Raw genomic sequence first — 24,847 nt, 5'->3', positions numbered from 1 at the left:
AGTCTTTTAGTATAACTTATCAGATATCTATCCAGTCCCAGTTTGAATAAATCTTTCTTAAGCAACAATTATAAAGGCAGCAGACACCATTATTATGAATTAACTGACATGTACAACAACTTGGATATTTCCTTGCCTTCACCAGTAATACTTCCCTTGATGTTTCCAAGAAAGACTTTTGTTTTTTCATAGCTGTATTACATTCTTGGTTGAGTCAGTTTGTGAGCGAGGAATAGTCAAGTTTTCCCTTTCCTCTGGCACAAGTGTGTCCGGCTATTCCCACTTTACAGAAGACAATGAAGTACAGAAACTTTTGCTTTCCTCTGTTAGATTACTTCATGTCTTTATCCCCATGCTAAAGGACAGCCAATTCTTTCATAATATTAGTATTCCCTTATACATCTTTTACCTCTTTCTGACTTCTCTTGGCTTTCAAAAATAATTTTAAAACATGCATTAAAATGAAAGAAATGAGTCAGCAGTTGTCATAGGTACCTTCCATCCTTCTAGACCATAGGTCATTGCTATATTTTAGCTCTAGTCCAGAAGGCTTATTTGAGAACCATCAGATGTGCACCTTAACATGTCCGTTTTTCCTGCACGCCAGGGAAGAACTGGAATTATTATGCCTTTCCTATAGATCAGCCTAAGGTTAGGAGGAAAAGAGTATGTAGTTAGAAAGTACAACTGAAAGCAAACTAAGGGATGATGCTACTATTTCTTCTGAGAAGTATTTAATCTCTCAACAGAATGTGGTCTCTGGCCTGTAAATCAGCTTAGAGTTCAGAGTGAAAAAAAAAAAAGAAAGTCCAGAGCTATATTTGCAATTGGGGATGGAAATGTGCTGCAAAATGAAACTGAGCTGCAAAAGTAATTCTGCCAAAAGAGACTGTCTGTTCCCTTTGAACCCATTAGCTCTGTATATTAAATTTATACCTTGCTTCCAGCTGCAGCAGCATCTGTACTCTTATTTTTCTTTCTCAACAACTACATTCACCCTTTCATTAGGGCTAACATAACTATCCCATCTTTATGAATTATGACCATGCCTAAGTATTAAGTCCGTCGTCACATCCTAAGTGGATTCAAGCAATGCAATTTACTTGGGATTAAAGCTACCACTGTTAGCGAACTCTAGCTCGTACAGGGAGCTGCAGCTGGTCTCTTCAACAAGTGAAGCAATAGCAATCTGTTCTTGACAATCTACACTCATTTGTCATAGAGCAGAGAAACAAATTCTAGACCTGAGCTCTCCTACTCCAAGCACTTGGTTTCCAAAAATAGTGCAATTAAAAGATCACTGAAAAATCTTTGAAAAGGTGTTTGAAAACTTTTACTCCAGCTCCTCATTTTAAGATATTCCTTAGAAATAAATAACCCTTTCCTAAGGCCAGCCTGTACCTGGAATCAAAAGCTGTCACAAACCTCACCATTCCTTACTCCAATGCAAAATATCCATCTCCAATTCATATTATCCAAAAAATAATCAGCAAAAGTTATATTAAAAAGCTATAGATATTATCCCTCAAGGGAATGGCAGGAGAGGAAGAAAAATACTCTTTGACAGCTTAGTCATTTCTCTCAACAGGCTACTAGAAGTATTTGGTTGCAGGGGTAGACACCTAATTAGTTACACAACTGAAATGAGTCATTGATCTCCCTCAAAAGGATGTAGCCAAATTTAAGTGCATATGTACAAAATTAGCTTCATCTTTTTGAACTACTGTGGTCCAGTCCAAATCCTCTAAAGTCAATGGAAAAGCTACCACTCACTTTAGTCAATTTAACTTGTCCCTGGACTTCTCTTCCACAGTTTGTAAGCCAGTGGAAAAGACAAGTAGATGAATACAAATCACATGGTTGTACTAAGTAGAGTTCCAAGTCAAAAGAAAAAGCTGTCTGTAATTAAAAAAAAGCAACAGATAAACTGGAACTTTCTTGGAGTCTAGAGGCAGGACAAAAATGCCTGGGGCATTAGAGAAAGACAGCCTAAACACACTTAGGCAAACTGTTCTTTCTGGACCAAGAGTTCTAGACAGAGCTTATAAACCTGTCCAAGTCATTTTCCCATAGGACTATCAGTGCAGGCTAGGAGTTTTGGTTTGGTTTTGGTTTTCAGCTGTAGGCAGATTAAGAAAAACTTGTCTCTCAGTGTATTATATCAAAGAAAAATTAAACAATTCTTCTTAACAGACTAACTTACAGTATTTCAGAAACAAATGAGTAATTTTAGAAATAAAGTGGGAAATCTTAGTTTGTATTACGAAAGTGCAGGGTGAAAAAAATGTGCAGAAGTTCTAGGATACAGTCTTTGTGAAGCCACTTGCTTTCAGAAGAAACTCAACTACAGTGATGTGCTGAATAGATTTTTGTCTCTGGAAACAATCTTGCATGACACAGGTTAAACCCATCCCTTGCCCTAGCCCATTTCCCCTTCTCATACTTCTATGTATGACAGTATTAATACAGCTACCAAACAACTCAGGCAAGGCAGTGCCCAAATGTTTTGTTTGGAATAAAGTCTGAAAGTTTCAAATATCATGCAGGTTCTCCACTGGTATTCACATAAACGTAACTTGAAAATGGACATATAGCAATTTATTCAACTGAGGATTCAGACATGTTGGTTTGCATTTAATCTTCAGAACATATTTAAGAGAAATATCAAGACAGAAATTAGCCGAAGGCATTGGAAGGAAATCTGCAAACAAAAAGCGTAAGTGGGAAAGGGATGATATAGACACATTTTCTGCTGGATGTTATTGTAAGTTAGTTCTTCTTTACTTTGGTTAGATTTACTTGAAAGGACCCTGACCTTCATTCAGAATAAAGATCTGTTGTACCATAATTATCTTCCTTTTTAAGTGACAACAGTAGATGAAGTACACACAGAGAAAAACCAACATTGCTGAGGTTGCAAAGCCAAATTCTCCAAAGTTAAGAAATGCTAGATTTAAGGTTGCCTAATGCAGCTTCTCTATTATGACACAAACTTTAACAACGCAACTGAATTTTTTTCCCAGACCTCATGCACAGCACAGGATGCATAGTTCTTTTGTCAGAATGCCTTCAATGTTACGTTTCATACATATTTTTTCCTACATCTTGCCTCATGACTTTACTCGATTACAAGGCCTTCAAATGTTTCATGAAATAACCTTTACTGCACTCTCAAAGAGAGATGTCGTTTTACAATGACAGACACATTAAGAAAGGAAAGCAGAAAGGTTAAACTGCACAAGCCAGACCTGCAAAGGGATTTAACTCATAATAAATGGGAAATTAAGCAAGTAAAGTAGACAGAGCAAAATTAAATTAAGACATTATTTAAAAAAAAAAAAAAAAAGAACAACAAAAGACAAAAAAGCATCAGAGTATTTGGGGACTTAAGAAAAATGAAAGTTGAAATCTATGCTGTTACTTAAGGTGATTTATTCTAGCACATTTCTGGAACAGAAACCACATTATCTTGTTTTTAAGAGAGACATATAGGAGCTGCCTTTCCAGTGTGATTCAGTGCAGAGAAATAACATCATTAGTTTTGTCTGTGGCCTGCTTCCGAGGGCCACTTCCCTTTTCTTTTGTCACAAAAGTGACAGGTCTGAAGGATCAGACAAGTATAAGGAGTGTTTTTCAGGCAGACCAAATGGCCCTGCAATAGAATAGAAACTATGCTGCTTTCTAGTTGAGATGTTGAATTTCCTGTCTTTCTTCTTCCAGCAGTGAAATGTAGCCATATCTTGAACAATGCTTTGTACTTTCAGCATTTAAATCTCTGTAGCCTTCAAAGACAAAGCTCTATGAGGCGGGAAGGGAGTCAATATTAGCCATTTGTTGATCTAGTGCTTCTGGCTGAGAATAGCCCAGCTGATCAAACTGTGCAAAGTGGAGCCAGAGTGAGTGAGGATGAAGCAATAATGCATTTGTCTCCTGAAAAAGCACATTAGACCTTATCTCCATCCATCATTTTGAGATCCATTTTACTTTTAACTTTAAAAAGCTTAGCAGATGCAATTAAATACTATTATGTTAAGCATTTACAGTGAAAAAAATAAGACTCCAGAAAGTTATACCACCTTCCAGGTTCTGATCTTTTCACTGGTCATGCAAGCTGAAGCAATCAAAGAAGCTGGTGTTCTTGGGAGGGTAAACAGCTCATTTACTTTTCACAGTAGAGGCCCCTGAGGTAACCATATCTGAATTTTTGCTTTCAGTTCTAAAAGCTTTATATCTTATCAATAAAGCAATGGAATGGAATAAAGCAAGAAAGTGTAACTGGAAAAAATTATAACTTGGAAGCACAACTGACAATAATTTGTGGGTATGCTCTACTCTTGCAGGAATAAAATCAGAGATAGTTCTGCCATTGCAGTATTGCATGCATGGGGAAAAAAAAAATATATATAAAAATGTCTTCTGTTCTAAACAGTCAGCAGCTCTGTTGGTTACTGGTCTGATACAGACTGAGTAGTTCATTTACTTTATGAGAGCCAAATGGGGCTAGAAGGATGCCACAGGACCGTGACTGCAACATGGCAAGGAACGTACTTTTCAGTCAACGGGTCACAGGGCAGGACAGCAGGCTGTTGACACCTTCTTCCAGGGTCTGGAGTGTGGTGGGTTGTAACGACCACAGCTCCAGAGGGAAGGAAGAAGACTGAGTAAGGCTGGGGTATATTAAATGACTGTTACACAAAGCATTCTCAAAGCATTCAAGTCCCACCACTTCTACCAAGCTACCGAAATTTTTGATCTGAACTATGACTGATTTGGACAGCAGAGGTCACTTCCCTTTCTCAAGACTGCCATATACAAGTGATAGTAAAGTAAGAACCTTTTCTTCAGCGCAATATTAACTACGTTGCTAAGCACCATGGCAAAAAGAAAGGACTATCTCAGCCTTCATTCTGCAGAGCTCCTCCCCATCCATGCAGGCATACTCTGTGCTTTCTCAAGTTTAGCAACAAATTCTGCAATGTCTCTCAACTGCATTATGCTGAAGAACTGGAAGAGAACTTCCTGAGGGTAACACGTCTCATTAATGGTCCCACCATCCGTCCCCCCTCAGAGCCCCCTGAAGAGGAGGAGCCAGCTCCGATGAGGAGATGCTGGCAGGGTGAGCACACTTGGTGCTGGGACAGGGCCACCTGCAGCAGCTCCTCCAGGATGCTGCAGGAGCAAAACACACCACTATCTCGAAAGTAGCCAAACAGAGAACTTGGCTCTTCCAAGCAAATGAATTAATCTCATTATAATGATTTCTTACTGCATCTGTATGGGTAAAGACATATATGGAAAAAGAAATGCCCTGCCAAGTCACGCTTACACAGACAATGTTGCTTGTCAGTTCATACTGTTTAGAGGGCCAAATGTGACAGGCATGTAGCTTGGCAAATTAGTGATGAGATCTTACCTGAGTACTGGGTTGGGGATTTACATGGGCTTGGACTTCCTTGGAAAAGTTTCAAAACTGTATCTCATAACCATCAGTGCAAAGACAATGCTTTTCATATTTCCTGGTAGCCAAAATAATTTCAAACCACTGAAGCAACAAACAAAAATCTTGTGGCTTTGCCAAGCTTCAGTCAAAAAAATAAGAAACCCACTGATAAAAATCCCATTGAAGCAAAGCCCATCCAGTGAGGGGAAGAGGGCCTCACAGACCTAGTAAATAAAATTTTATATCCATCAATTCATATCCCTCCATTTGGAAATGTTCTTCCTGTTAATTGCATTGAGTCAGTCTATCCGCCTCTCTGCGTCACTTTAATTATTTATATTATAAATAATCCTTTTCTTTAATCTTCCGACATACCTCAAGTAAAGTATATTTGCACACCTGACTAAATAGAAAGGTCTGATTTCCTGACTTTGTTGCTACAAGAATATGTAGCACCATTAGAAGAGGGAACTAAGAAAGTTAAGCAAAAAAGAACTATAAGACCAAGGAAGTTTCAGAGGTATTAGCAAGACCATTTTCTTTATACTAGCAAATTTTGTGCTGTATTTAAAGGATGTGACAGTATGATTCAAAATCATTGCCAAATCAAAATGATTATGCCTGTGAATCACCCATTTCAAAACATAATTCCTACTTACCTTGAAATGGAAAGAATGGAAAATCTAAACAAATAAGGACATGTGGTTTCCTGGTATTTTTCCATAACATGCAGTACATTGGCAATCAAAGACATGACAAAAGACAGGGAAGCAGAATTCATCGCCTAAGAGAATGAAATTTCAAACGGGCATGGTTTGTCAGCTATAAATTCTTAGGAGAATACACATCCTTAGCATGAGGTCTCTGAGACCCTGATATAATGGGATAACAACAAACTATAAGAAAACTCTCTTGATCTGGAAGAGAATGTTGTTCAGAGGAAACGAAAGGCTATTCATTGTGTTACTCAGAAGACATGGACTAAGAGCTGGTAGAGGACTATTTTAGGACAACACCTCTACAGACATTGTAAGAATTGTGGAAGTCACCCTGAGACTACTTCTGCTTTTGCTCAGCAGAGCAAAAATGTTGCTCAGCTTGGTCTCCAAAAAAAAAAATCTGCACAGCAGGAGTGGTTGGTTCATCATACATTTCTTCTGACTCTGCTTGGATGTTTTTTAATTATTATTTTATTTACTGGATCTCTCATTCAAAATTTGCAAGTAGTCCTAGGAAATAAGCCAGGACTCCTACTTTTCCCTTGTCACCATCCCTAGTCACTAGTGAGCTAGACTAACCTTGTTTTTCCCTTAAAAGCTGAGAAAAAATTTAATTTAAGAATTTGTTCTTCATAAAACAAGTCACCTTCTAACATAAAAACAAAAGAGTTCTTCAGAAAGAAGAATCCACTCAAAAAATACATTGAGAGCAACTTTAAGAGACTCTACTTCATTTTTAAAGTCTAATTTCTGCAGCTCCTTGATGCACCAGGATGAGGTGTTTTATTCGTTTCCAAGTTGTTTTTTTTTCCCACAGTTAACTTTCCATGAGTTACCTTTAAACCCACTTGAACGCGCATTTTCAATGCCTTCATGTAATTGAAAATCAAAGTTGGAGGAGGTCAGTTAAAAAAAAAAAAAAAAAAAAAAAGAGAACTACCGTGTCTGGTGCCAGAAGGGAAATCTGCTCAAAACATTTATCATACCAAAAAAAAAAAAAACCAAACCACAAAAATTATTTCTGCTAAATCTAAGCACAGCTGAATAGAGCAGCAACATAAAGACAAATGAAAGTCAATAATGGTAAATGGCAAAGAGCTGTATGTGAGAAGGAACTGTCCCATTACTTCTGCATGTTGTCGAGTTCCTCGCTGGTTGTAAGTACATAGGCAGGAGATGAGGTAGTCACTGTGCACAGATTAAAGTATCTCCTCAGCTGATACCAGGTATAAAAGGCCAAAAAAAAGTAGGGTTCATAAGAAATGGGGTAGCAAATACTATTTTTAATATTATAGTACTGTTATATAAACCCTTTATATTCATTATATACACTGCTATGTGAAATATTAGGAGACATTATCTTCTAGCATCTGAGCTACGGTTGCTCAAATTAGACGATCAGGTTCTCTAAGTCAGTTCTCTGAAATGGGTCTTAATAAGATCTGGAAAGAAGACTTGTTTACCAAGAGCACAGAACATAGAGAGAAATGTAAGACAGAATGGAAAATGGAACAGATAACAATCCCTCACATCTTGTTCAAATTGCAGTGAAAGTAATGAACAAAGTTCTTTCATTTCAGTGACACTCGGACTAAGACACAAAGCATAGATGAGTCACCACTCATTGGCAGAAGACAGGAAGACCATCCCTGACTTCCCCTCAGCCCTGCCCAAAATCAAAGTCACCTGTTCTTCGTTGTTGGTTTCTTGCACAAAAGTTACGCATAGCTTTTAAAAAACAAATACAGGGCAAATTACTGTATTTTTCTGATCCGGTAAATGAATGCTGTGTTTCAGATGACTGCTTCCATCTACTAATAAATAAAAACTTCAGCCTATATTCAAAACTAACGCTTTCATTTGAGTTTGCAGTTAATGAACCACAATCTCTCTATGTCTCGCAGTCTCTCTCTAGGTCTTGGGTCTACTCAGAAAAAATATACATATAAATAACATATATATATAAAAAAAATAAAAAATGTTATTTCCATTGATCATCTTTAAATCTAGTTGATGGAGAATGCAAAGATCTAAGGGGGAAGGGAGGTGGGGAACCTCTAGGGAACACCATTTCAAGAATTTCAGTCAAGTGTTGACTGCTGCTCCACTCCCCCATAAGAAAATATGCACCCAGGACACATTCACACAGCAGAGTCTCTGCCAGCGTGGTCATGCCAGAAACTTCCCTGGGGAAGCCAGAGCATACATGGCCATGCCACCTCCTTAATGAGGCAAAAATGCAAATCTGAATAACTGCAGCCCCAGCAGAAGCAGCAAGAACAAAAGATTTCAAACTGATCTTTTCAGTTCTGGACACTATCTGATTGTAAATTGAAATAATTTTTCAGTACTGTATAAATCTGCAATGAATACTATGCAGTTTTCTTCAAATTTTTGTTCTAGCAGAGGTATGAAGTCTGAAAAGGATCAATATACAGAACTTATATATTGTCACTGTCTGGCCTGGTCCACCTAGAGAAAATCAACCCCCATATTTCTTAAATTAATTCTCCACTCCAATTAAGAAAAATTATAATCTGTAAGAAACATAAATATATCCAACATTCCTTGACAATGTGTAAACAAATTACTGGGAACAATTTTACTGAATTGTTTCATCTTCCCATGTTTTCTTTTAACGTATTTTAACAGCTTTTATTAAATTTAACTCTAACTGCAGTGTTTTTCATAACAGCATTTGCTTTCACTTGGAGCTAGCTTAAATGCAATCACCAAATATTAAGTATTTCTAACCAAACCACATGTATGACAATCACACTTACTAAGTGAAGGGCCAAGTGGCAGATCCTACAGTCTGGTGTCATTAAAATAGTGACTCAGACATGCTTATTCACTCTAATTCAAGAACAGTTTGTTTTCTAAAATTATTGATGTTCAATCCACGTTTCAGACTGCCTCAACTTCCTAAGGAGGCATACAATCATTTTTATTGACTATAAACTAGCCAAAAGAGGTCAGGAATTGCTTTTTCCTTCTTATTGCCACATAATCACCTTAAGATGTACATGCAACATTAAAAACCATTATTATCCATTGGATTTATTCACTAATTCACATAAACCACCATTAAAATAAACTAAATGTATTTCTAGAAATCTAAGTTATGATTCCTGTTGCTTTTCATTATGAAAACAAGAGTCACAGTTCTAAGAAGGTTCAAAAGATGCATATTAAAACTTACAGGCCTTATGTCTACTAAATAAATTACTGTGTAAGACCTGCCAAAGACCAGTTGCAAGGCAATCTCTGTAAAGGAACAAGAAGATATCTCTGCACTTATTCTTGTTTGACCCAGAATATTTCTTTTAAAATATTGGTTTTAAAATCCAGTCTTGATTTTAAAATGAAGGGAGAATCCACCAATGTTCTTATTGTCATAAGTGATTACTTAACCTCAAAACTGCCAAGATACATTTTTCTTTGAATCTGAATTTACTTTGATTAATTTTATTCCTCTCTCATAAAAAAAAATTATGTATGTTTTATCAAAACTAGACTAGAAAAATCTCTGTTTTCTTTGTGATTAAAGACTCTTCACTTCCTCTTTGATCTGCCGAGTAGGAGTTCCTAAACCTTTCAAACACAGTAATAGAAGACAGACTTCTCTTCTCAGATATTTGCCATTCTCTAAAGTATAGAGAAAAGTAAACATATAGGCTATGAATAATTTAACATTTCTTTTCAAAGGGAGATAAAGATTATCTAAATAGAAATAAATCATTCAATGAAAAATTTCTAATTACCAGCAATTGCAAATATTGCAAACCTACATCATCATGTGCATGTATTTGGTTCTCAGAAAACCTGTAAATTTATGGTGACGTGAACAGCTGGATCAAAACAGGCAGCATTATAGAAAGCTCATTAAAAACATACCTCTTCAAGTACTCACACTTCGTAGCCTTTATAGGTCATGGGTTTACAAGCAGCTGGTATAACGATGATTTAAGATTTCTGTGTGCATTTCGTATCAGATAAAATGGAAACAACTAGATCAATATTGTATTTTGTGTGATTCCACTATGCAGAGCAATTGCTTCTGCTGCTCAATTAGGACAGACAGAATTGAAGGGGCAGGTGAGTAGAACAGCACTGACAGAGGGCATCCGGAGGAAGGAGGCAGTTTCAGTGTTAGACTGGATCTGACTTCACTGAACACCACAGGACTGATCTTTCAACCCAGTTCAAGAAAATGAAGCTAAGAGATGATGGATGAAAAATTAATGAAGAGTACAGTCACAAAGCCTGCTCATGTATGCCAGCAGATACCCAGATCATACCATCATCATACCCAGACTTAGCTCTCTGCCTCTTTACTTAGGGAGTACAGGCTCTGAGCTTTGGTGTGTACAGCTGGACAACCAAACCAATGACCCCATAAGCAACAGATATGGAATAACTGAATTGTTACATATTCACATGTGAGATTATTCCTATATTCCTTAGAAGATGTTTACATTTAAGTCTAAATTAATGTTACAAAAGGAAAGGGGGAGGTAAGGAATGTACCTAATCAAGGACAAAGCCTGTAATCAGGAATAAAGAAATAGGGCATCTAGCTGCAATAAAAGAGAAAGCAGAAGTATTTCCAGCAGCTGCAGAAAAAAAAGTAATCTTCATCTGAAGGAATTCAAGGGTGCAGGGAAGATAACAGTCTTCTGGAACTAAAAGTGCAAAACAGTAAGCAGGAAGGACACAGTTTTCTTGGGGGAGAAATGAAGAGAATTCCCTCTAGTTGTGAAATGTCTGGGAGCAATGTCTCCTACACACTGAAAACATCTAATTCAGAAAGTCTAGGAATATGCAAATAAGTGAGACTCATTAAGATTAAATATTAGTTCTTAAGGCAGCACAGGATAATGCTAATCTTTGAGAATTGTGCTATGCTGTGCTTGGAGTACCAAATGGAAGACATTTCAAATAAGTAAATTATGTGTATTTTTAACCATTAATTAAGCTGCTCTAAATTACATTTCTCTTATCAATTGGTTTTAACATTTATTTAGCATAACTATCTCGTTTCCAGATTTGCCGTGGTTTTCCCAGTTTTGAGAAAGTTTCTCTTAGTATCATCTTAATTTGAACTCTGCAATAGCATAGCTTTTTTCTAGTAGCTGTCTGGATTTTATATTCCAATAGAGCAGAGAAACCAAGCAGAGAGGAGCAGCAATGCATCAATGAAGGGTAAGATAGTGTGTTCATTTGCATTCTGCTAGATAACCCACAGCAGCGACCTGTGCTTTCCCCATGACTTAGCAGTATCTGGAGGTAGCTTGGGCGGGAAGAGCTCACAAACCAGCAGTTTCCATTAGTCAGAAATCAGCTGTATGAAGCCACGTTTGTATCGCCTCGAGTGAAAAGTGCAATAATCCCCCTGACGTGGATTTTTACAATTGCAAAATGAAGCTAGTAATTGCCTTTTTCATTGTTACCTCATACTGGCTCAAGATATATGAGCAACATTAAACACATTATCGGCTCTTAGCCTCATTAACCAATTCAGTGCAATAAAAACAAAAGAGTTTGGGTCACCATTCCTTTTAGTACAAAAGCTAGAATCATAAAAGAGAACTTGATAGCTCTCTGTTAAATTGATATACTTTGGGTCTGCTAAAGAAATAATCCTGTGCACATGACAAAAGTGCACAGACCAACCACTGAGCAATTTTTTGCACAATAGAAGGATGGAATGGATCGTTATAATCTTCCAGTCTGACCTCCTGAATAAATTGGGCCATAAGACTGTTATGTATTCAGCTTGTTTGAATTGGAGCATTTCCTTCAGAAAAGCATCCAGTTCAGATTTTAAAATGTCCAATAAGGGGGAACTTATTGCAATCTTTATTAAATCATTCCACTGGCAAATCACTCACACTGTTTAAGATGTGCCTGCTTGGAATCTAAATTGCCAAGACTTAAATTTAATTGCACGGATCTCATTATACCTCTGCCAGCCAGACAGGAGAGCTGCTGTTATCAAATCTCTGCTTCACATACGGTCAAGCTGGTCCTTTATCTTCTCCTTAATAACCTTTACTGGATCCCACTGAAAAGAAAGGTTTCCAAATCTCGGAATTCCTCTCTTAGACCTCCCTGACTAATAAACTTCCAGACCTGCATGTGATATTCTAGTAACCATTGTACTGTGGCTAATGACATATTGAACAAATTTGTATTCCTCTGTTCAGACAGGAAAAAAAAAATTAAAAATCACCTTTATAATGTTGCACTGGGAGCTCCCTCTCCCCAAGAATCCTTTTCTGAGTCATTGCTTCCCAAGGCAGCCTTCCCTCATAGAAACAACACATCAGGACATACATCCTCCAGTTAAAGAGTCTCCAGATCGCAAGGAGACTGTGTAATAGCTAAGCAGCGCTATCCTCAAGCAGGCTGTTCTCCAGCTCTCCACACCCTCCCTGTATGCATCCCTCAGATGCAGGGCACCATTGTGGTCCTCTACGCATCCCTCGGATGCAGGGCACCATTGGTCCCTGTGTGTGGTGCTCTTTCTTTCCTCAGTGCCAGGCAAAATGAAGGGGAACATTCAGAACAAGCATCAGTCATTTTTTCCCAAGCATAACCTCACAGCCAGCACCAGAGAAGATGAGAACCCTTCACTTTAACCCTCCAGAGACATAAATCCCATCTTTCCAGAGAAATGTCTTGGCTAATGAACGTAAACAAAGATCTGAACATATTGAAGGCAAACTTTTGTTTAGCAGCCACGTCAGAACCAAGAGCTCCCTCTAAGAATCATATGGCTGTTGCCCTTCTGGTTTTTGATTTTTTTATTTAGATTTGGATTGGTTTTGGTAGTACATCTCATCTTGTTTTATTTAAACAAGACCAGGAACAAAGGCATAATAAAACTATCACAGATGTAGTCAGAAACGTTCAGTGCACGTGTTCTACTGAAAGCAATTGTAGTTGTACTTCTGGGATACAGGAACAGGTATACATGAATGTAAGGGACCAAAATAGAGGCACTATTACCTTTAAAGTACAAGACTTACCACCAGACTACCTAGAAAGATCAGGCTGGGGAAGACATTTCTCATAACAGAAAGAGCCACAAGGGAGCTGACAGTTAGGTCAAGAAGTAGCACTTCTGTTGCTCAGATTTTTTTAACTGAAGAGAATTGACCCATTAGAGTCCCTTACCTGGCAACAGAGTAGATCCTTCATTTCCTGAAGGCCTTTATATCACCATCCACACATTGCAGAGATATGCTAAGACCTCAGGCAGAAGTTACGAGATGGCCGCAGGAATTACCAGATGAGTACTGAAGTGTTATGCAAGAGGCTAGAATTATCCAACTTTGAAAAATGACTGCAAGTCCTTTTATTGCTCTGACTGGATCCTTGATAGTATTTCTGTTAAGTTGGCACATTCAACAAACCAAATAGGAAAAATGGACATTTTTTCCATATATATTTTTCTTTACCTTTTGGCATGCTCTCTGCTCTAATAAAAAACATACCTTTTTACAAACATTTCTCTCTCAGAGGCTAATACAGATTACTTTGTATGGCAGTTGTTCAACTTATCCAGCCCTGTTATTAAATTTGCATGTGGTTCACTTTCACACATTTGGCAGATTGTCCTTTTTCCAGAGCATATTTTTCTAATTGTCCTTTGTGCTTTTGATGCTTCATATCTTTCTAATCTTTTTCCTGTTTTCCTTTCCCTTTGTCAGTGGTTTGGGTCTCAGCCTCTGGCTGCAGCATGTTCCCAAAGCTGTTCCTCAGAGGATGTCCTGATATACTCACAAGGTTTTGCCCATATCGTTTGCTCATATGGCTTTATAACAAGATCTGGGTATGAAACTGTGTCCAAAAAAAGAGAAATAAAATAAAAATTGTAATAACATTTCTAATCTAATTGAAACTAAATGGAAACAACCCCAAGATCTTCTAAGGTAGACAAATCACATGCTGAGGGGTATTTGCCAGGGATATGACCAACCTGCCCCCAGGCCCTCTTTTCCACAACTATGATTAGGGAACCGAACCTCATTTTTCCACTTCGGTTAAGTGCACAACTTAAGTCATTAGGCCTTCTAGGTAGACTGAGCTATTCTGCTTTTTACAAGTGACAAAATATTTATTTCATCAGCTTGACTGTACACCTTGCAATGAAGTGATTGGCTGTTCTCTGGCTGAAGGGGTGCATAACTCCCTGTATAAACGAATATCTTCAATGATTTTAGGAAAAGCTTTGATTTTGACAAATCAGATTTTTCAGCTTAAAAAAAAAAAAGTCTATCATACCAGATTTATCAAAAGAATAAATCTAGCTTATGCATAACCATCTCAACCATTGTAATTTCAGATAGGATGTACTGCAGCACTTAAACATGTTTCAGATATTTCTAGATAGGCATTGCCACTTAAGAATATGGGCATTTTCACTTGCAGTACACAGTAGTTATCTGCTTGCATTTTAAATGTTCTTCTGCCTTAACATTTATAATCCCTTTATAACTCATTTTGATTTCCTATTTCTAGCAAGATATTAATAATTTGGCAGTAAAACGTCATGATTTACCTGCATAGAGTGAAAGTGGCTTTGCCTCTGATTCCCTCTGATTGCCTCTGTGAGATCATTAGCAGGCCATTTACTCCATCACTGCCTCAGCTGCATGATGTGTACAATAATGATAGTGTATAGCAAGGTTTACTATAGAAAAGGACTTTAAAATATAACAGAGAAAACATTTTAGAGGACAAATTGTATGGGGTATGAATTTGCATAACCCAGTGTTAAATGATGCATTTGTATATGGCATGTGAAATACTTGATTGATAGTGCATTCATTCAGCGATAAGAAAGGTGGATGAGAAAGCATTCCCCACCACACAAAGAAGTGTTTTTTTGAACTAGAGTCGAAAAATTCTGTTCCTCTGCTGCCATGAGGCACTGCCAGGGAGCAGATTCCACCAGAAAAGACTGACACAAAGACAACAGGGAGTACCTCAGCCTTTCCCGTATCCTCCATCAACAGGCACACCCCACAGCCCTGCCCTCCCACAGAAGTGCAAGGTGTGCAAGCTGGTCACTCCAGTGGCACAAGATACTGTCCTCTGGACTTCATTATCACCACCACTGCCTTTTTTACATCAACTGCAGCATCAGCTGCCTAGTCCACACCCTATGAACAGGTCTTGTGATGGTGAACACTAAGCAGGACACAAGCCTTCTCTCTATCAGTCCTCCATCGCAATTGCCTTCCCAGCTGGCTTTTGGTTCCCAGATGCAATAGACTCACCGCCATCGAGAGAGACCTTGACAGGCTTGAAAGGTGGGCCCATGCCAACCTCATGAACTTCAACAAGGCTAAACACAAGGTCCTGCACATGGGTCAGAGAAATCCCGAGCACAGGCTGGGCAGACAAAGGGTTGAGAACAGCCCTGAGGAAGACTTAGAGTTGTTGGTTGATGAGAAGTTCAACATGAGCTGGTAATGTGTGCTCACAGCCCAGAAAGTCAACCGCATCCTGGGCTACATCAAAAGAAGCATGGCCAGCAGGTCAAGGAAGGTGATTCTGTCCCTATACTTCACTGTCATGAGACCCCACCTGGAGTACTGCATTCAGCTTTGGAGCCCTCAGCACAAGAAGGACATGGACCAGATGGAGTGGGTCCTTAGGAGGGCCCTGAAAATCAGAGGGGTAGAGCACCTCTCCTATGAAGAAAGGCTGAGAGAGTTGGGGCTGTTCAGCATGGAGAAGAGAAGGCACTGGAAAGCTGCAATAAGGTCTCACCAGAATCTGAAGAGGGCCTACGAGAAAGCCGGAGAGGGGCTTCTTACAAAGGCATATAGTGATGGGAGGAGGAGTAATGGCTTCAAACTGAAAGAGGGGAGATTCAGATTAGGTACTAGGAAGAAATTCTTTACTGTGAGGGTGGCGAGACACTGAAACAGGTTGCACAGAGAAGTTGTGGATGCCCCTTCCCTGGAGGTGTTCAGGACCAGGTTGGATGGGACTTTGAGCAATGTGGTCTAGCGGGAAGTGTCCCTGCCATGGGGATTGGACCGCTAAGATCTCTTCCAACCTAAATCATTCTATAATTCTATGAACAGTGATTTGGCTGCATGATCCTTTGTCCAGTGCCAAGCCAATCCTTTTTCCACGCTCCAAGCAGGAAACCTAGGCAGAAGCTCCACACAGGTGTAGAAGCCCATCATTCACCCTGGTTTTACCACATTCACATTTTCACTCAAAAACATGAAGGACAATCAAATACATAAAATATTTCTATCAGAAGCTGGTCCTCCTTTCCACTCTTCTAAGGTCCTTGCAAGACAGACTGGTTGAATTAACCAAGTCACTCAGAAACTTCAGAGTGCTGCTGTACATACACCTCACCTGCACAACAGCATCTTTCCTCAGGCACTCTGGACAAGGCCTTATAATGAGACCTGAAACCGTGTCACTTGGGAGATTCCCTGCGGGGAAAAAAAAAAAAAAAGAAAAAAGTGCTCCAAAGGACCTCTACTGTGCAGATCAACCTTGTATAGAAGACCCAAGACCTGCGGGGCCTGCAGAAAACCAGAAAACCAGAAAACCAGGCTTTTCAGTTTTACCAGCCATATTCAAAATAGATTCAGGTAAAGAGGTGAAAAAATTTTACTCTTGCAAGGATAAACTCTTAAAGAAATAAGTAGATTCACAGAAAGACTAGAAGTAGGACTGATGTCTAGGAGAGGTAAGTAAGTGCAAATCAGAACACTGTGGAAGACACTGATGCCTCTTTTCACTGAGACTAAACCTCAGAAGAAATATTCATCAGTGGCATACCTTATTTTAGCCATTTTTGTACTTATCCTACAGCTTGTTGAAAAAAGAAAGCCCTGCTTTTTTATTATTATTATTATTATTTGCTTTTAATAGTGTTGTTTCACTTCTTCGCTCTGCCTGGAAGCAAGACTGATATTCCACTGGGGGAAAAAAAAAAGGGGGGACATTAAAAAAAAAACACCAAAAAGAGGTGATATACCAGATCGAGGTTAAAATAAATGAGGTCCACTGACATCAGTGGAGATATTAGCCAAATGATAACTGCAGATCAGCTCTAATGAGCTGAGATTTTTTCCTGCAGGGTATGACTTACTCTGTGAGTCAAAGGAATATCTTTAAGTGACAAATAAAATGCCAGAGAGAAATTAATTGTTGCATTGTTAACTACTGATTACTCATACATATCACAATATGTGGCTGAGTGATGTCATCTTTTAAACTCCCACCCCATATGAACATAATGAGGAGGTAATTACAAGAAGCTGGCTGGAAGTAATCTGAGGGAAGAGGCACGAAGCAGAAACTGCTGAAAAGGTTGTTTGAATCTTGACAGAGAAGGAAGCGTCATTCCACATTTTCCAGGATAAATTATGCTACCTACATCTCCATGAACTCTGACAAAGCAGAGCTCATTTATTTGTTCCTATATGTTTGTAAGTAAATATAAGGCTTTTATTTTTCTAAATCATACTGACTAAGAGTTGATCATACAGAACCGAGGGGAAACAGAGTCTAGAGGGAAAACCAATCAGGGTGAAAGCAGATCTGAGTCGTGCAGCTCACTCTGTCCAACATGTTCTGTGAGACATGGGCAAGATGTTGAAAATCCTCATTCCCTGAGGCACTCGAAAAAAATCTTCTGTTAATCTCCAGTTTTCAGTTCCCTAGTCATTTTGCATTATGCTTTTGTCTATAGAGAGCTAGTCTTGGCTTAGATTATATGCTTTTCAGGACAGCTGCTTGAGAATAAATTTACGTACTTCCTCAGACAGTGGAAACCTGATATGAAAATCCAGGTTTATTGCACTACAAACAATAAAGAATTCTTTTTCCAGATAAAGTAAATACATTCCTGTTCCATAAACTAAAGTGTTTAAATTGAAATATTTTGTTCTGCTTACTTAACCCCATCATCAATCATCACCCCTTTATAAATAATTCATGGTGATGAGCTATAGAAAATGAACTCCTCAAATTCATAAAATCTGCAGTCTGTCCACTTAAATGTATCACGAGACCTGTTTTCTATCTCAGTGACAGTTTACTATCACAGTGACAGTATCAGGTATAAATAATTTCAGTGTGTTTTTAAATCCTTCTGAGCCAGTTGCCATGGATTCCAAAGTACTTTCTGTGAGGATTTTTGAGTGTAATGTTTTGAGAACTATTTATGACAGATGGTCACAACAATTCTACACTCCGGTCTAGCTTAATTTTTTGGCAATTTGTTATGCATGGTGAGATATAAGATAACAATTTCAGAAGACACATAAAGAAACATTAAGAAATCCCAATTAATTAAAATAAACATATTTCTGTTACCCACCTCTGTTTCTTTGTAAGCTAGCAAACACCAGTCTGGTAAGCGGGAAAGTCAAGGAATCTTGGGTGTGAGACCATGGGAGATGGAGTGGCACTGGGAAGAAAGAAAATTGCAATCCTGCTATCAAGTTCACAGTCCAAATGGTTCAAGATTATTCAGTATTTTATTAATTCATTTATCCAAAGTACTTTCAGAAATAGAAAATTCAATTATTTCTGCAGTAAAACAATTCAATAAAATCAGTTTAGTGCTAAAAGTAAAATGACTGAATTACGCACATAAGACTACTTGTCTTACACTAATCCTACCTTGCTTTTTTTGCTATTACTTACTCTGGATATGAGAATGAAGATTTATTACTTACTCTGGATATGAGAATGAAGATTTAATAAAACACTTCCAAACTCCTATGTGCCTTAGAGCTGAAGCAGAAAATATAGCAGAATGGTAATTATTATTTTTCTAATCAGCCAATTTCCAGACAACTTTTGCCATTGCGTTTGTTACGGTGGAGATATTAATAGATACTAGGGAGCCTATCATTCACATACAAAGAATAGCATCTGTAAAAATATTGTGATAAGACCACTCTTTCAGAGTCATTGGCAGGAACATTAAGGCCCCAAATACAAGATACGGCTGGAAAGAATAGAAAAATGAGCTGTAGTGCAAAGTCTGACAAAAGCTACGCTGGGTGGACAAAGCGAGTCCCTTATTGTTCAGTGCTGTTTGGCAAGCTGAGCGCCACAAAGGAGAAGAATGAAAGCTGTAAGCGAATAAAACTGTCAAAAGGCATGATTCTGACATGGAGCGAAGATGAAGAAAATAACCCACGCTGGAGAAAGCAGTTGCTTTACTCATTGTTTCCAGACTACCCCCTGCCCTCAAACCATTGAAATAAACCAGGAATTTACACACTGCACTCATGCCATCAACATTTCTTTTACAAATAATGCAGCAAAGCTGTAAATACGCAATCAGGCCCTTCTGTGAACATTAACCACCTTCTTACTAAAACCAGCACTGTCTACATACAGACTTGTTCATCAAGCTTATAAAGCCATATTTTTATGCACTGAAAATTGTCATCATTAAGAAATATTGCAAAGTGGTCAGGCTGATTATCACACTTTCCACCTGCAAGTAATAAAGCAGCATGCTTGCAATTCCACTCTCACATTTCCAAATACCATATAAATACGACATAATAATGATTTGCAACAAATCTTGAAAAATATTCTCTTCCCTATAAATACTATTGAGACAGGCTATTTTCTTGCATATGTATTAATGCATTTAATTGAAAACCCAAGGCAGCTGTTCCACTGCTATTCATTTTATTATAGCCATAAAAATAATGGATGTTCAACACAGTGCTGAATACAGATTACAGCCAAAGCTGTTTACTAATTCCTTTTCCCTGATCATTCCAGAGAAACCACGAATTTGAAAGGCCAGAAATACAGGGGGAAACTGTATTGTAGCAAGTTTAGCAAGGTCCAAATCTCAGACATTTTTGTATTACTAGAGGCTAGACAGTTCTATTACTAGAACTCTAGACAGTGGAGAAAATATCGTCCTGAGCAACAGTCTGCAGCATAGCCAACTATGTTGTCTGCACACTTTCTTCATTCAATCATAGCTAGAAGCTAAGCAGGACTTAGCTCTTCCCTCTCACATGTCCTGGGCAATTCAGTGCCTACACCTGAATATTGCTGAAGATCAAAACTTAACCTCATCTGTTCCCAGGGACAGAATGAAACCTTGGCACACTCATTCTCCACACTCAAAAGTTGTAGTGCTGGCTTTAAGCATAGGTCTAGGTCAGCAAAATGACTGTACTGCACCAAATCCATACAAAAATCAGGATCCAGCTGCTGACACCAAAGGGGAAAGTCAGTTGGACCAGTAATTATTGGTGGAAGCAATTAATTCCAAGCCAAGCTGGAGTAGTAAGTTCAACACTCCAGAGACGTCTCCTTCCCTTCCTTGACACTGCTCCCCTTCTGTTTGGCACACAGTAGGAAAGCCTTGGCTTAGCCATCTCCCTACACACCTTTGGAGCAGCAAAATCCAAAATCACCCACCCTGCTGAGAGACCTCAAGTGGACTTTGGCATTGCTCTTCAGTCAAAAAGGCAAGTTCCTTCATTTCAGTTTTAAAAGACTCTCTATAATCCTACCTGCTTTTTCCAAATCTGTCCACGTTTAAATGAGCCTGGGCAAGTTTGAAACACCTGGCAATTCAAAACACAGCCAAAACAATTCTTGGGACTGGAAGGAACATACTGGGGGATCACATCTTGTTTGCTGGTACTCCAACAACTATACCACATAACCTCTCTTCATAAAGGTTCATGTTCTGCCCTAAAACCAGCCTGGTTTTTGTCCCCCTACTCTTCCACTGCATTGTTTCATCTGTGGTTAGAAATCCTCCTTAGTGTTTCCAGACTGAAGGCTGTCCATGGACACATAATACACACTTGTATTTTTGGCAGTACAGCTGGTTAGCTTGAAGAACTCTTCTCTATTTAAGATTTTTGCCATCCTTTTTTTTTTTTGCCAACACTTCATTGTTGTTTTTACTGTGCCAAAGAATGCAGGTTCTTCAGTTTAATCTTCAAGGATTCTTGTGATCATATTATTAGACCTTTTTTCTAAATCTGTCCAACATTTAAACAAACAGGGGAAGCCTGCACTGAGCACATCGTTGTGGATAAAAATCTCACTATTGTCCTGGATAATAACATTACCTCCCAGTTTCTCCTGGATTTCCTCCCCGTGATGCACACCACAGTCATTTTTTCCCCAGATGCAGACCTCTGGTGGCTTGCAGTCATTCTATGAATGACTAGTGCATCAAGGTATTTTTCATCTGTCATCTCAAATGAAGAACTTCCCTCAGTTATTAGTCCCTGAAGTTATGACCTTTCATTTTAAACTACTAAAAATCTATTAGTCAAGTCTTAAAGGCCATCTTTTTGGATAATATTCCACTATTCTTTTTAGTCACGTAGTCTTTCCCAGTCTGTGTCATCAGCAATCTCGTTAACCTAAGCCTATTCTTTGTGTCAATGTATTTATGTTTTTTTCTTTTCAAAAAAAAAAAAGAGATCAGTCCCAGGATCAATTCTTGAGAAAGTCCTCTGGCAAACTCTCTAGCTCAAAAGTTTGACCATTAGCACAACTCAGAAGACTTGTTTCCCTCTCAGGCAATGCTTTAGCCACCTTGGACCTTATGGACCAAACCATCAATCTGAGCTGAGTTTCATGCATCTTTCCTTACTGTCAATTCACTGCAGCCAAGAACCTTGCCCAAAAAGCTGCATGTTCAATACAATCATAGAATGGCTGGAGTTGGAAGGGACCTTAAAGATCATCTAGTTCCAACCCCCCTGCCATGGGCAGGGACACCTCCCACTAGAGCAGGTTGCTCAAAGCCCCATCCAGCCTGGTTGGAGGACGGAGCTTCCACAGCTTCTCTGGGCAACCTGTTCCAGTGCCTCACCATCCTAACAGTAAAGAATTTCTTACTAATATCTAATGTAAATTTTCACTCTTTCAGTTTAAAACTGTAACTGCTCATCAACACTCCCTGATAAAGAGTACCTCCCCATCTCTCCTGTAGGCTCCCTTCAGATACTGGAAGGCCATTATAAGGTCACCCCGGAGCCTTCTCCTCTCCAGGCTGAACAATCCCAACTCTCACAGCCTGTCTTCATAGGAGAGGTACTCCAGCCCTCTGATGATTTTCATGGCCCTCCTCTGGACTAGTTCCAACAGGTCCATGTCCTTCCTGTGTTGAGGACTCCAGAGCTGGATGCAGTACCCCTGGGTGGGGTCTCATGAGAGTGGAGGGGCAGAGTCATCTCCCATGACCTGCTGGCCACGCTTCTCTTGATGCAGCCCGCGATACAGTTGGCTTTCTGGGCTGCCAGCACACATTGCTGGGTCATGTCAAGCTTCTCATCCACCAACCCCCCCAAGCCCTTCTCCTCAGAGATGCTATCCTGCCATTCTCCACTCAAGCTGTAGATAATACACAGTTCAATATATTTGAACAGATAAGTAACGTTAAAGTTATATTCACTTATCTGTGATATTGCAAGGTAAGTATTACCTTATTCTTTACCAAATGAGAAAGCATTTTTGCTGGTATCATATTTATCTAGAGCTTCACCTCAATTCATAACACTTCTGGTCCTGGAAAGAGGTCATACTTGTAACTATGTAACATTTGTTTTGATCATAGTTGGTCCCTTTATTTCTTGGTTCACTTTATAGATAATGAAAGCATAACCACCATGAAACAACATGCTATTTTGTTTTGTTAACATACAGAGGTGTATGGTCAACCTCTACTTCTGTAGTCCAACAATTAGAATTTGTTCACTACCAATTTTGTTCATGCTAATGACAGACATCCCTTGGGCATTTCAGGTAATTCTTGCCAACAGAGCTGAAATGTATGTCATTCTGTTGATCTGTTTCTGTATCTGATAATCAAAAATTTAGCTTGCCTAGAGATACTTCAAAAAAGGCTTACTGGTTTCAAAACTTAAGCTCAGCAATTAAAAAAAATCTGTAAAACTACTCCTTGGAAACAAAATCCTCATTGTGAAAATAAGGATGTTTAGAAGGATGTGCAAAGGGTTTTGACAGAGATTTCAATATTATGAATGCCTGGAGAATATGACATGCAATGGATTTACCATGCAAGTTCCCATTTCAAGCCAGAGAGAGTTCTTATGTATGAAGTAAAAATTGGTGCCTTTACTGGAAGAGTTGTCTCTTCACTGAAGAGAAGTGAAAGGATTAGACAAACTGTTGTTAGATCATTTGTGTTACAAGCACAACTTGTAACCACAAGTCTGTCATGAAAAGCTTTTTCCACTACAGATTCACAGATTCAACAGAGTTGGAAGGGACCTCTAGAGATCATCCAGTCCAACTCCCCTACTAAGCAGGATTGCCTACAGCACATCACTCAAGACTGCATCCAGGCGGGTCTTGAAAATCTCCAGAGAAGGGGACTACACGACCTCCCTGGGCAGCCTGTTCCAGTGCTCCGTCACCCTCACTGTAAAGAAGTTCTTCCTCATTTTTGAGTGGAACTTCCTATGTTCCAGCTTGTGCTCGTTGCCCCTCCTCCTATCGCTGGAAACCACTGAAAAGAGTCCGGCTCCATCATCCTTCAACCCACCCTTTAGGAACTTGTAAACGTAGATGAGGTCTCCCCTCAGTCTTCTCCAGGCTAAAGAGTCCCAGCTCTTTGAGCCTTTTCTCGTAAGGGAGGTGCTCTAATCCCTTAATCATCTTGGTTGCCCTACGTTGGATTCTCTCCAGTAGTTCCCTGTCCCTCTTGAACTGGGGAGCCCAGAACTGGACGCAGTATTCCAGTGGTGGCCTCACCATTGCAGAGTAGAGGGGGAGAATGACCTCCCTTGACCTGCTGGCCACACTTCTCCTTATGCAGCCCAGGATTCCATTGGCCCTCTTGGCAACAAGGGCACATTGCTGGCTCATGGAGATCCTGCCATCCACCAGGACTCCCAAATCCTTTTCCTCAGTAGTACTTCCCAGAAGATCCACCCCTAAACTGTATTGGTGCCTGGGGTTCTTTCTCCCCAGGTGCAGGACCCTACATTTGTCCTTGTTGAACCTCATTAGGTTCTTCTCTGCCCAGCTCTCCAGCCTGTCCAGGTCACGCTGGATGGCAGCACAGCCCTCTGGAGTGTCGGCCAGCCCTCCCAGTTTGGTACCATCAGCGAACTTGCTGAGGATACACTCTGTCCCCTCATCCAGGTCATTGATGAATATGTTGAACAGGACTGGACCAAGTATTGACCCCTGGGGGGCACCGCTGGTTACGGGCCTCCAACTTGACCCTGCTCCATTAATGACAACCCTCTGAGTTCTGTCACACAGCTAGGACTCAATTCACCTCACTGCCCCCTCGTGTAGCCAACACTTCTTTAATTTTCTAATGAGGATGTTGTGGGAGACAGTGTCAAAAGCTTTGCTGAAGTCAAGGTAGATGACATCTGCTGCTCTCCCTTCATCCAGCCATCTAGTTATAACATCATAGAAGGCTATCAAATTGGTCAAACTAACTCTAAGTTTTCCTCCTTGGCTCTTCACCATTCTGTAAACTTATTTCCTTATTAAAAGGACAAAGAAAAAGATTTGAGGACACTTAATAAAACAACCATTTTAGTAAGCAGAAACTTGCATTCTTAGATATTGCCAAGTATTGTCGTGCAATATGTTTCCCCAATTAGGGCTCATCTGAAATTCAAATACCTAATTTCTTTTACATAGT

Source organism: Calidris pugnax, unplaced genomic scaffold, assembly GCF_001431845.1.
Source record: "Calidris pugnax isolate Ruff unplaced genomic scaffold, ASM143184v1 scaffold18, whole genome shotgun sequence".
Classification (NCBI taxonomy): Eukaryota; Metazoa; Chordata; class Aves; order Charadriiformes; family Scolopacidae; genus Calidris; species Calidris pugnax.
This window is presented reverse-complemented; position numbering follows the sequence as displayed.